The following is a 12,785-nucleotide window of genomic DNA, read 5'->3' as shown; positions in this document are numbered from 1 at the left end:
GGAGGCTCTGTCATGGTTCGGAGCAGCATTTCGGTCAGAGGTGTTGGAGATTTAGTTAAGACCGATATAATCATGAACACACAAAAGCACTGTAAGATTTTGATCCACCGCACAGTTCCAAGGTGTGTTACACATTCCTCGCCCAGCTTCGTTCCTCTGCATTACTGCACATAGACACTTAGACTAGTCAAACATAATACAATAATCCTGTGAAGTGTGTTTTCTTGTGTTGCCGTGAAAAAGGAGGACATGGACACGGGGACAAAAAGAAAGAATACCCTCCTCATTATTTCTCCTACAGTCAGTCAGCAAACACTAAACACCGAGTAAAGAGAAAAAAGGCAACTATAACAGACAGGAAGAAGAGAGGCAGCAGTTCTGGCAGAGCTGTGTTGACAACTTTCCAAGAGCTGATTTAGTGAAGGAAGCTACATCTGTTGAGCTCCAACGACAGCCATTGGGTTGTTCAGGCTCCTTTTGCTCTGATGTGCTGCAGTCAACTTTTTTTTTTATGTACACAGTAACCTAGTTTGCTCTGCATGCTGCAAAGACAGCGACCTGAAACCCCGGAGCCCCTCAGCTCCTCAGCTCAGGCATTGTGATGGATATGAGTGTGTGTTTAATTGGCAAAAACAAATTTTGCAAATGCAGACACAAACACACACTGAATCTGATAGACACATAGTCAGTGCCTTTTTGTCTCCATTCTTTCACACGCTCTGTCTCAGTCTCTCGGAGGTATGTAGCAAATGAACAGCTTCTTTAAAAGAAGAAAAGGATAAACACAAACTGTACCGTAAAAGGCAGAAAAACTGAGACAGACCTTCAGTGACAGAAATACCTGGACAGCTTTTGAGAGCAACAACACTTGCTCCTGCACTGTATCGTTGTGGCATTAAGGAGAGAACACAAATACATATCAGTGCTGTGCAATACTGCAAATGTTGGTATCTGTCCGATACCATGTAAATACAGGACAACTATTGCTGGTACCAATACTGGTATTTTTAATCTGTAAAGGCAGGAAAAGTGTGACATGACATCTGAGATTATTCGTCATTAATCTGCAAATTCTGAAGACATTTAATGACCACAAAATCACAGTAATTAAAACAAAATAACACACCAAAATGTAGCTGCCTCCAAAGTGCTTTGGGCCAACTTCTGTTGTGGTATATGCTATAAATAAAACAGACATGAGGGTCAAAACAAAAAAAATGTTCAGACATTTTCAGAGTTTTTCATAAAAATGAATAAAAAATCTTAGAGGACAGAAACAAAGTATTTATCCTATCATGCTAGTATCAATCCAATACCAATACCTGCTTTGGTATTGATACTATTGCTATTACACACTCTCCCTTATGGCTTGTCCATCTCTCCATATAATCCATCCTCTTCCACTTATCCTTGTCAGGACCCGATCCCAGCTGTCTTAGGACAAAGGGCAGGGTACACCCTGGACAGGTGGCCAGTCTAGAACATAGAGACAGACAACCATTAGCACTCACATTTACACCTATGGGCAATTCAGAGTTACCAATTAACCTATCCCCACTAACTGCATGTCTTTGCACTGTGAGAGGAAGCCAGCGTACCCGGAGAGAACCCATGAGCCACACAGAATAGTGGAATTGAACTCAGGGCCTTCTTGCAACAGTACTAACCACTGTGCCACCCTCTATATAACCCTGATTTATTTATTTTTCCCCTTCTGTGTTTGTTCGGTTGTGAAACTATAAACCCAACGTATGGAAACAGTTTAAGATTACAAATCTTACAACTTCCTGTATTCACAATAATTTCAGCACTCAGAGACAGGACGGGCTCAGTAAACGAATAATACCAGTCGCTTTTCGTCACTGTGCTTTTCCACTCTGTGGTGGTGCAGCGTCACAGTTAAACAACTGTAAAAGGAGACAGATGGTCCGCTTGTCCTGTTCATCACCTGCTCTGGGCTGTCTGAGGTCATTTATTGAACAAATGTGTGCTTAAGCTCATGTACGTTTGTCGGCGTGATGGCTTGCCGTTGACAAAGCAGGAAACAGGTTGGGACAGGAAGCGCGTTGTTTGTCCTTGCCCTCGTCATCCTCAGCTGATCAAATTACCCACTTGGAATCCAGTCCGAGGCGGAGGTAAATAACGCTCCACAAAGCGGAAACCGGTGAAAAGCAAGCAGAAAGGCCAACATCACTGTCTAAACTAAATGGAAAAGTCAAAGGACAGATGACACATTGTAATGAGATCAGTTTGTGGAAATAGCTCTATGACGACTTAATTCATTATTGTCTATAGAAGGATTGTGTAATTTCATTATGAAATGTATGGAAAGTTATGGTCATAGAGACGCCATTATTATTTCTCCATAAATGTCAATTACATAATTAATGCTTACTTGAGTAAATCTGGTCACTGAGTGCATGTTTTGTCTTTTCCTTTTAGCTTGAGATGATAAGAGACCCCATCTCCACGATGCCTGTGACACGACTAACCCTGTGTTACTAATGACTGAACAGACATTGCTTAATCGTTTCATCAGAAGCTTTGTAGCCCTGGATTCAAAAGACTTTAATTCACAATAATGTGTTGTCTGAGCACAACAAACAAATATGACACTTTGTTGTAGTTTTTAGCTATTTAAACACCATTAATGTTTCAACACCAATTAAAGCGTGATAAATATATAACACATCTTCTTTTTTTTTTAAATGTCTACATATTTTGACAGTTTGTTTTTTTTTGTTTTTCCACCTCTAAAAAAAATCTTCAGGGAGTTTTCCTCAACAAGCTAAACACAGTCATTAGTCATTTATGGGTTTAGCGGCTCTGTAGGAGCTTTGTCAGGTTTGAGAAAATAACCCCGTCAATGTCATCATGTTTATATCATCAGGGAGCGCGTTAGAGAGAGGTTTAATGCAAACTGAGGATGTTGAGCCTGTGGTTGGCAGGGAGGGCCTAATGAAAGGAGCACTGCATTATTGTAAGTCTCTCAAGTTTATGGTGGTCCAATACTTTTGAAGCATGAAATACATTGTACTGTCTTTTAGTGGATATACAAGACATGAAGTATTGAGGGAGTTAGAGGAGAATGATGAGTTAAATGTTAGCAATCTGTATCAAACCCAGTACACCTCTGTTCCAGTAAATGAGATCGCCTTGACAAGATCATACAATTTTAATGTCACTAATGTTGCAGAATGCGGTTTAACAATCTAATGGCTCAGCATTAATGCAATTAACTTTAAAAACCACAGCCTGCAGAGAAATTCAATTACAAAGACAAAGAAGAAAATAAATAAGACACAATCCTTGGTCACAATGACTTTGATAAAATGTAGGAAGTGAAGTTATACATCTACAGTATGGATTTAGGCAAGCATCGTGTCTACAAATCTTACATTAGTCATTTTTGATGTTAAATGTCATGCAAAAAAGCAACAAAAAATTCATATGTTATTTCACTATACAAGTATTTGGACTGGATTGAGGCACAGTTACAGTTTCAATACCCTTAGCTTTTTAAGGACATCCTCACTTTTCTCCCAAATCTTGATCTTTCCCTAAATCTTGTCAAATAGAGGTAAAATGTGTATACGGTTGTTTGCAGTTGGTAATATCCAAAAAGTATAAGGCTGGATGGTAATTTAGGTGCAAGGCCATTTTTGCACTTGCCTTGTGTGGATCTGCGCTATTATTCTGTGCATTCTTCTAGGTTTTCTTCTAATATGGAAATGGTTAAAGCTATTTTGTCACTTGAAGTTGTGAATAAGCATTTCATATGCAGGGCAGCATTTGTTGGGGGCAGGCATTCGGTTCGGAGAACTCTGCATAGCTGCGGCTGGATGTCACCAAAATGGCACGCTTACTGAGGAAAGTTGTGGTGCGATCTGGATTCAGATCGCCTCCAGTGAGGGCCAAAATAGCCGTATGAGTGATAAATAGATGGAAATAGCCCACAGTGCCCAGTTCACAGGCCGGCTGCCCTACTCTTTGATCTCTGGTCCTAATGAGTTTTCAGAACAGAGCCAGAGATGAGAAGATAGGCTCTTTTTTTTTTTTTTTTTTTCAAAAAGGGCCGCGGATGCTGGGGGGAAACCGAAACCTGGGGTGTGAACAACTATAAGCAGGCCTAAGATGTTACTTCAGCTAACATTAGTATTCCCCTAAGTATTCCCCGCTACGTTAGTAAAACCTGCCCACCCGACTCTCCAGAGCAAGGTCACTTTCATCATTATGAGCTAAGTTATATAGCCCACAAAGGGCTTACAGGGATTGATATTATACATTTGTTTATAATGCAAAATATTTTTTCTAGTGTAAACAGATAGCTTAATAATGTCAATAATTCCCTTTGTAGAGATGGCAGCTCCCCGCCCACCCCTGGGTAGAGCTAGTAGTTGGATTTGTTGGGAAGGATTAAGTACTAAACCACCGGTGGGCTGAGACATTGCCAGGGGAAAAATATTTGTTAAACTGCAAAGTGCTTGTGTACAGCACATTCAGTTAAAAGCAAAATCCCTCTGTGAGAATATGCAACTGGATATGCAATCAAAAAGAATATTTAATGTCTTTCCCCCTCGTTCAGATTCAGCATGCGGTGCACTCTGGAGCGCTCGTGCTCGTTCTTTACTGGTGACAGGCATATATTAACTCTCCACATATTAGCCTCATAACACTTCAGCACGGTGGACCTGCACGTCATTAGAAAGCACATACCCGACCTTGCTGTGAAGAAACAGCCCTGGAAAAAAGAAAGGGAGGGCAGTGGCAGTGTTTTCTACTAACGCTTAAAAAATATCATTTGACTAATCACAGGCAGGTTATTTATGGACAAATAAATGAATTAAAGTTGATTGAAGTTCCCAGTTAGAGGAGAGGCAGGCTTTTTATTTTTACTGATGATGAAAAACTTTACGCATCCAGTCATCTCTCTACGTGGGACTCATTGGAAGTGCTTAATGATACCCGAGCCCTCTCAAAGGCGGCAGGACATCAAAGAGTGGTTGACAGACAGACAGACAGATTCTGAGTTGCATGTTAAAAGCCCATTCCCCTTTAAAAAGAAAATAACACTGAAACACAGGCGCACGCGCAGATCCACACACACGCGCATCCCCACCCAACGAAAAGATCCCACCACCCCACCACCCCATCTCTCTATGGTGAAATACTGTCTCCACCTGAAGACATATACGTTGCTACATCCATCTTTCTTCAAATCTTCTTTATTTCATTTTTTTTTTCATACTCTTCAAACGGCTCGTGCTCAAGCATAACCAGGCATGTTTTTGCATCATTAGAGCTAGTGGGTGTATTTGGAGACAGACTAATGACAGCTCGGCTTTCCGGCTCAAACGAGAGCCATTGCTCATTTACGCGAACAGATACATAGATAGATAGGGGGGTTTGTAATGATGTAGCCTTATCAAATATTCCCTAGCATAAGCTGAATGACACCCCATCAGGCCTGAGCCGTTTAAATTACAGTCATAGATTTAGCATGTGACAACTGTTAGCTATGTTAATGCGCATTTTTCAGAACAGTAAATCAAATGGACATCACACCCCACACACCGTCTCACAGGATGAATGGTTTGAATGATCAAGAGGAGCAATGGAATAAAATGAGGAGTGTTGCAATGCTGTGATGTGATAAATTTACTGGCATCCGTGATTCACAATGGATGGCCTCAGAGAGACGTTCCCCTTCCAAAGCCTTGAGATTCTGGCATGGTCCTTTGCGATCTATCTTCTTCTCCATTTATCCCCCTCGAAATCTGCCTCCCTGTTTGCCTCTGTTATCCATCCAAAAAACTCGGATACAGTTTGCACACCAGTGCAAACACACTCCATGTGGGCATCGACATTAACCACTGCTGGGAAAGAGCACTTCTCTGCTTACTTGCTTCTAAGTGCATCTTCACCCTGTGCACAACTGTTCACATCCTCGTGGCAACCGAATAATGTGTCCTATGGTTAATCTGGCCCGGTCTGCTTTATAATATTAACAACCAATGCAGTGGCCCTGTTTTCCTGGGCTAGCTCCAATTGGAATGACATCATGTTGACAAGACTTCATAAAGTCCCCGAAAACTCTACGTCTGCAACAGCCCAGGGCGATACAGATTAGACCTAAATATGGATTGATCCCTGCTCCCTCTCCCTCCCTCCACCAGCCTCTACTCGTTCACACACACCCTCCATTTGTGTGCGTATGTGTGTGTGCGTTTGTGCACACCTACACCGTGTGCTCCAGAATTTGTGTACAATTTTTTGAGCACTCTCACATTCACCAATTGCGTGACTTGTCACCCCCCCCCCCCAACCTTTTTTAGCCCCCTCCACTTTCCCCTCCTTATTTTTTATTCCGGGTCTTTCTGTGAGATTAATTCCTCTCTTCCCATCTTTGGGCTGTCAACTCAGGGTATAGAGTCATTTTTTAAAGGCTGCTGTTCCACAGGACGGGAGACTGATTGAGTTGTGGCCTTTTTCTGAGTGGGTAAAGAACAGGATTAATGCAGAACTCTCGAAAACAGCACGTTGGAAAAAAAAAGACAAAATAAAAGCTGCGAAAATGTCCTGTGGGAGAGGGTTAAATAATGAAGGTGTATAAACAAAAGAACTATATTATTAATTCTTTATGATGGGCACCTATTCAAGGGAATGCAAGCGCATGAAAAAACCTGTGCAACCTTTTAAAAATGAATAAATGATCATTGGAATGATGTGATTGCATGAACAAGTACTGAAACCAGGACTAAGCTTTTGTTCTACGGGATTTTTCAAATTCAGCAATCCTCAACGTCTGCCAGCAGTTCATTCTGAGCAGTCACTGAAAAAAAAAAGATTCTGGTGTTTGTACAAAGCCCTGGCTCAGACTGATCCACACATCAATATTCCACTCGGTGAGCAACAGGGGGCGTTTGTGCTCATGCATAGGACAGGTGGATGGGGGATAGAGAAAATGGAGCTTTGGGAATAAGAGGGACAGTGAATCTGGCACTGATGTGCAAAACTCCACAACTTAAGTGCGTTGGCAAGAAGAAAAGATGACTGAGGAGAAAAAAGCCAAAGAGTAGAAGGTCTTCCATCCTTCCCTTTTCTTTCGCTTATCCAGTTCAGGGGGTCACACTGGGTTGGAGTCCAACTTGTTGACTATTTATTGCAAGGCTAACACAGAGAAACAGTCAACAATTCATGCTTACATTCATGCATAAACTCAATTTATAATTACAAATTAACCCCATGCATGACTTTAGACTGTGGGAGGAAGCCAGAGTACCTAAGCACAAACAGGGAAAACATGCACACAGAAAAGACCTAGACTGAATTCTAAGCCACGACCTGCTTCCTGTGAAGCAACAATGCTCTGCAGCCTCATGCCACCCAAAGAAGAAAGAAACTAAAAGAATCTAAGAATTTAAAACTGTGTGAATAAGAGAAGGCAAAGCTTTCCTGCAGTGGTGAGTGGTGATACCCCAAGACAGATGCAGAAGTTTCTACTTGATCGGCTGGAAGTTAACATTACGTTTAACCGTGTTTTATAGAACTCAGGTATGATGTCCTTCTGATGAGCTGCGAGTATCACTGTCTTCATCTGATGCATTGGCTTTGGAAAACTTTGCAGTCTGCTCTACATGTTGGCTTTGCAGTACCAATTGTAGCAACTGTTTGCTAACTAGGGAACTAGGTATTAAACTGGTATTGATCCAGGCAGAAAGTTTAAAAGTGAAAGCTCACTTTGGCACATTTAATGATCAAGTCTGAACTGGGTAATCAGTTCAGCAAACGGATGGATGGTTGGATGGGCAGTTTGCATATTTTCATCAGAGTAAGCAAGACAAGCAGTGCTTGTCCAGTGAAATCTAAAAATTGCCATCAATTAAAATTCATTCCTCTCTCACCTTGTATTATATCATGAAGCTTCTTACCTTTTGACACTCATCTTTTAAATTACTGCCATCTTGTGGTTGCAGTTATCTCTGGAAGCAGGCTTAACTCTTCTTGACTCCAGTTTCATTGGAATCTACTGTGTTGTTTTGATGTCTGTGTCCATTAATAATGGTTGTAGCTTAGCAAGCTGTGAAGCCAGCAGCATTTTTTTTCTGCATGTGCATGGTGGATAAACCTGTGATCTTTGACAGAAAACTGATGAAAGGCCATCATGCTAGATAAGCTACTGCTGCCATGTTGTGTGGAAATGAAGCTAGCATTAGCAAGTTAATGAGCACTCTTAACAGCTAAGTTTTCTCTTACTAACCACCTTGGCCAGCACGTGCGATGTAGAGAAGTTAGACTGTAGTGTAAATACATTTTTAATAAGTCATTTATTTAGCCATTTATTTATTAAGAAAAGCCATGACGGGGGAAGGTGTTGACTCCTGTCTTTGTTGGTTATTAAACGGTCAAGCTGAAAAGGTTCAGGTTCCACCATCACTTTCAGATTAGCATCCACGAGAGATAATTTGATTGACCATATCTCCTAAATCTGTCATGAAGTTTCATCAGATGATTTGTCAACAACACACCACGTCAATTTTTGACTGGTATTTTGTTAATAATGCAGCTGCTTACAGATTATGTTGCATAATGCTCAAGCCTTTTATTTTAGCTGGGATTTTTAGGGGCCCGAGTCTGTTTTTTTCTGAGCTCATTAAAAGCTGTTGTTCAGAGATGGTGGTCCATATAGTACACGCAGGGCAAACATGTGATTTACAGAATATGATGCTTTACTCAACCGGCAGGATATAAATTATTTAAAATGAGCTCAACCTTAAACATATGCAACAGTATTGATCTGTACAACACTGACGGGAAACTTCTTTCTTCAGAACAAATACTTTCACTTTTACAACTATATGGACAATTTGCCAACCTAACACTTTATGTGTAGTGATGTCTTTCGATAGTATGGTATTTCTACTTTTATGGTTGAATAATATACAAAAAAAAATTCCTTGTAATTATCATTGTCAGTTAATGTTACATATTTTGATAATAACTATAGAAATAATTGTGTTTTTAATCAGCCAGAAAAGTGAGCAGGATGCAGAAGGTTGTGAGCATACATAAAAGAATAAAAGTTCGTAGTGAAATTGTATTTTTAGGGGTGGGGAGAAGAAGCTGGTTAAAATTGTCTTCCATCAATACCAGGAAAGAAAAATAAATATGTCATTCTTATTTTGTGTAGAGTTATTCAAAAGAAAAAAAAATGTTTTGCAAGTTTTGATTATTTGATTATGATTATGGATGATATGTGTGTCCATGCTTGACATATGTGCAATTATGTTTTACAGTACAAAGTTTACTTTACTTGATCTATGAGAAAAAGACAACAACTTCATCTTTTGGTCAGCTGGTTGCCTTACTCGTTCAATAATAGCACAAAAACAATGCCTGGCTACTTACTTGGCAATTTACTTTACTTTTAATTTGCTAAGAGTGATGCTCTGCATGTTAAAAGTTTATAGGGTGGTGTATTTTCATAGCCTTTCCAAAACCAAATAAAGAGCAAAGTGCCACGTGGGAGCAATAAATTACTACCTAGCACTTCGTTAATGAACCTGTGTTTGGCAAACATGTTGGTTATTCTTCATCCTAAAAGCCTATATTGTTAAAATTGAAAAATGTTGAAATGTGAAGCATTTTCAGCCAATTAACGGGGCTAACATTACCTTTAATAGTAAGCACTTTACAGCTAACACAGTTACAGTTATAGCTAAACCACATTGACAAGCAACAGGTTAACACATTTCTTGCACTGTTCTCTGAGGCAGTTCAAGGCCAGAGACAAAATGCAATAAATGCATAATTACATCAAGTTCCGAGACAAGGCATGTGGTGAGGTATCATTTTTAAGGAAATATATTCCTTCTAACCTGTAGATGGTTAAGAGGATTGCTGCTGTCTTGCAATAAATCACATTGTTGGTTATTACTCCAACCTTTGCTGATCATCTGAATTACGCGTGATGGACTTGTTCTATCTTATAGGCAGATAGAGTCATTCCCTCTGACAGTGAGGACAGTACACATGTTGAGAGTGACAGTGAGGAAGAGAGAACCCCAGAATGAAGTTTGACAAAGAGTTGGGAGGTCAGATGTCAGTTAATGGTCAGTCATACAGGCCTGTGAAAAACAATGCACACCCCATAATTCGCCTCACATTTTACTCTAGAATACTTTGGTATGACTGCTTGTTTTTCAGCCACAGCCCGAATAATTACCCCTCCACCACCGTGCTTAACATGAAATTGATGTCGTTTCTTTGATTTTCATCAAATGTCCCAAACATTTCCACTTTGGTGTCCAAAGGATATTATTCTGGATGTCTTGTGGTTTGCTCAGATACATCTTTGCAAACCTAAGCCTTGCTGCCATATTCTTTTCAGAGAGAATAGGCCCTCTGCTGGTAAGACTTACAAACAGGCCAGACTTGTTCAGTGTTTTTCTCTGGTTTGACTAAGGTTTAAATTTTCAGTGACAGCCACTTCTGGAAAGATTGTTTGAATGTTTTCTACTTGTAAGTACTCTTTTTTTCTTGCCTGTCCTGTTTGGCTCTTTTGCCATCAGAATTATTGTCTAAAGGTGAAGAAAGATGCCCAACGGATTTACTTTACCAAATTGACCAACCCAGCCTTGCTGTATTGGTCTATTTGATTTGCCTTTTATTGTTTTATTTTATTTTCACTTGCTAAATATGGGACAGATTTGACTGGGGAAAAGAAAGGGGAGAAAGAAAGAGGGAAAGAAGCAAGTATGGAGGAGATCAAAACTCCAGACATCCAGAGGCCCTCAGAGCACAAGAGACCAAGGAAGACCAACAGAGGGGAAGCCGCGCCACTATCCCCGACAAGCAGCCACCAGGAGTGAGCCGGTGGGTACCTGGACGCCCACCCCCGGACACAAAGAACCACCAACGCACTGATGTCTGAGGGCGTCTGCCACTGGCAGGGGAAGTGGCGGGGGGAGATAGGCCTTCATACCTTGGAGGACCTGGGATGTTCCTAGAGAGGTGGTGTCTGATACCCAACCTGACATATAGACACAGACAAACAGGCACACACAGATACAAACATCCATTCCCACCCTCATGCTCTCATATGCAATTACTCAACATTCACCCAACGTGGAGACAGACATAAAGAGACACTGTAAATACTCTTTATGACTCTAAGCTGATTTCCATTTTTTTAATGGTCTTTTCCAGGCAACACCAAGTACTTCTCTAATTGTTATTGCCCAACAACAACAATGCTGATCCTCCTTTGCATTGTGTTAACAAACATTTGAACGCTCCAGTCCAGCAAATTGCTAAAACCCCGGCTTTCATAGAGGTGCTCACACATGCTGATGGCCAATTAATCAAGTGCACTTGATTGTCTGGTACTTGGGGTTCAGTATCTTGCTCCAGGAGATTGAAGCAGCCAGGCATTGAACCACCACCCTTCTGATTAGTAGACAATCTCCTCTACCTCCTTAGACGCAACCACATCCTGATAATAATAATAATAATAATAATAATAATAATAATAATAATAATGAAATAAGTATATAAATGAACAAAATTCACACCATGAAAAGCTACATATTAGATAATATTTTATTTTAATGTCCTCGGTTGATATAAATCACAACGTCATCATCTTTTACACTGCGTATTATTAAATTAGGAGCGTGAATCAGGAGCTCTGCTGATTCATAAACCTAACAACACACTGGCTGCTCTGCTGTCTGAAGGAAAGTAAATGTGCATTCATCAAGGAGTTGGTGAGAACCAGTGTTCTCAACAAAGGGAGTGAATCAGAGGTTGGGCCTGCACTTTCTCATGAACTCCTCCCAACACTCACTCTCCGCTCCCTCGGCTCCTCTAGTCTTCCCGTGGCCACTCACAGCTGAATAGCTGATTAAGCACACATTGATTAGCGCAGGCTCATTAGCATCCTGTTTGCGTTGACCCCCTCCCCCCACTCACACCACCATTTCCTACCAGCACAGACACACACACACACGCACACGCTCAGCCTCTTTTACCAAGGCCCCTTGCTACTCTGACTCAAATGGATTAACAAGCACAATATTTCTGCCAGGGACAGGAAATCACTGAACACTTGTCATGAAGCCTGTGATCGATGGAATTCACATCAGTGACCCCGCCCCTTCCCTCACCGCAAGTGCCCCCTTTTTCCCGACCCCACCACCCGTGTCCCTGACCTTTCCACACTGTGCGCAGTACCTTCTTCCGAGGTGCAAGCTTGTGCCAGCATCATAGCCCGGATTTTATATTTGCATTTCTTTACATATCCAATTAGGCAGATGTTGAGCTCCATCATAACCTCAGGTGCAAATACACACACGCAGACACGTGCGCATAGTTCTGCAAATACATATACACTCCAAACTGATCTCACTGTTTCTAGGAGGCTAAACTACACTTGTTAATGTACCTTCATCCATTTCATCTCCTCACATCCTGCTGAGTTTAATGTATCATTGCTACTCCAAAGTTAACTCTGTGAGTTTGTTGACTGTGAGTAATATTCACTATTCATATTTGGATGTTTAGATTTCAAAAAAGACCAAATGTTCCAAAACAATTGTTATTAAAAAGTGACTTACTCCCAAAGCCTCGCCTAGTCCTCTGAATGATGTCAGATTTAAATATCTCAGCTGGAACAGAACCAATATATACTAAAATATGTGCGTTTGGGTAGCCATCCAATTATGACACATTTTTGTTAAAATAAAGGACACAGAAAATAAATGTGTTGCTGATTTCTCCATTGG

The sequence above is a fragment of the Rhamphochromis sp. 'chilingali' genome, assembly GCF_963969265.1.
Source record: "Rhamphochromis sp. 'chilingali' genome assembly, chromosome: 2".
Classification (NCBI taxonomy): domain Eukaryota; kingdom Metazoa; phylum Chordata; class Actinopteri; order Cichliformes; family Cichlidae; genus Rhamphochromis; species Rhamphochromis sp. 'chilingali'.
The sequence above is the reverse complement of the archived record's forward strand: the minus strand, read 5'-3'. Positions refer to the sequence as shown.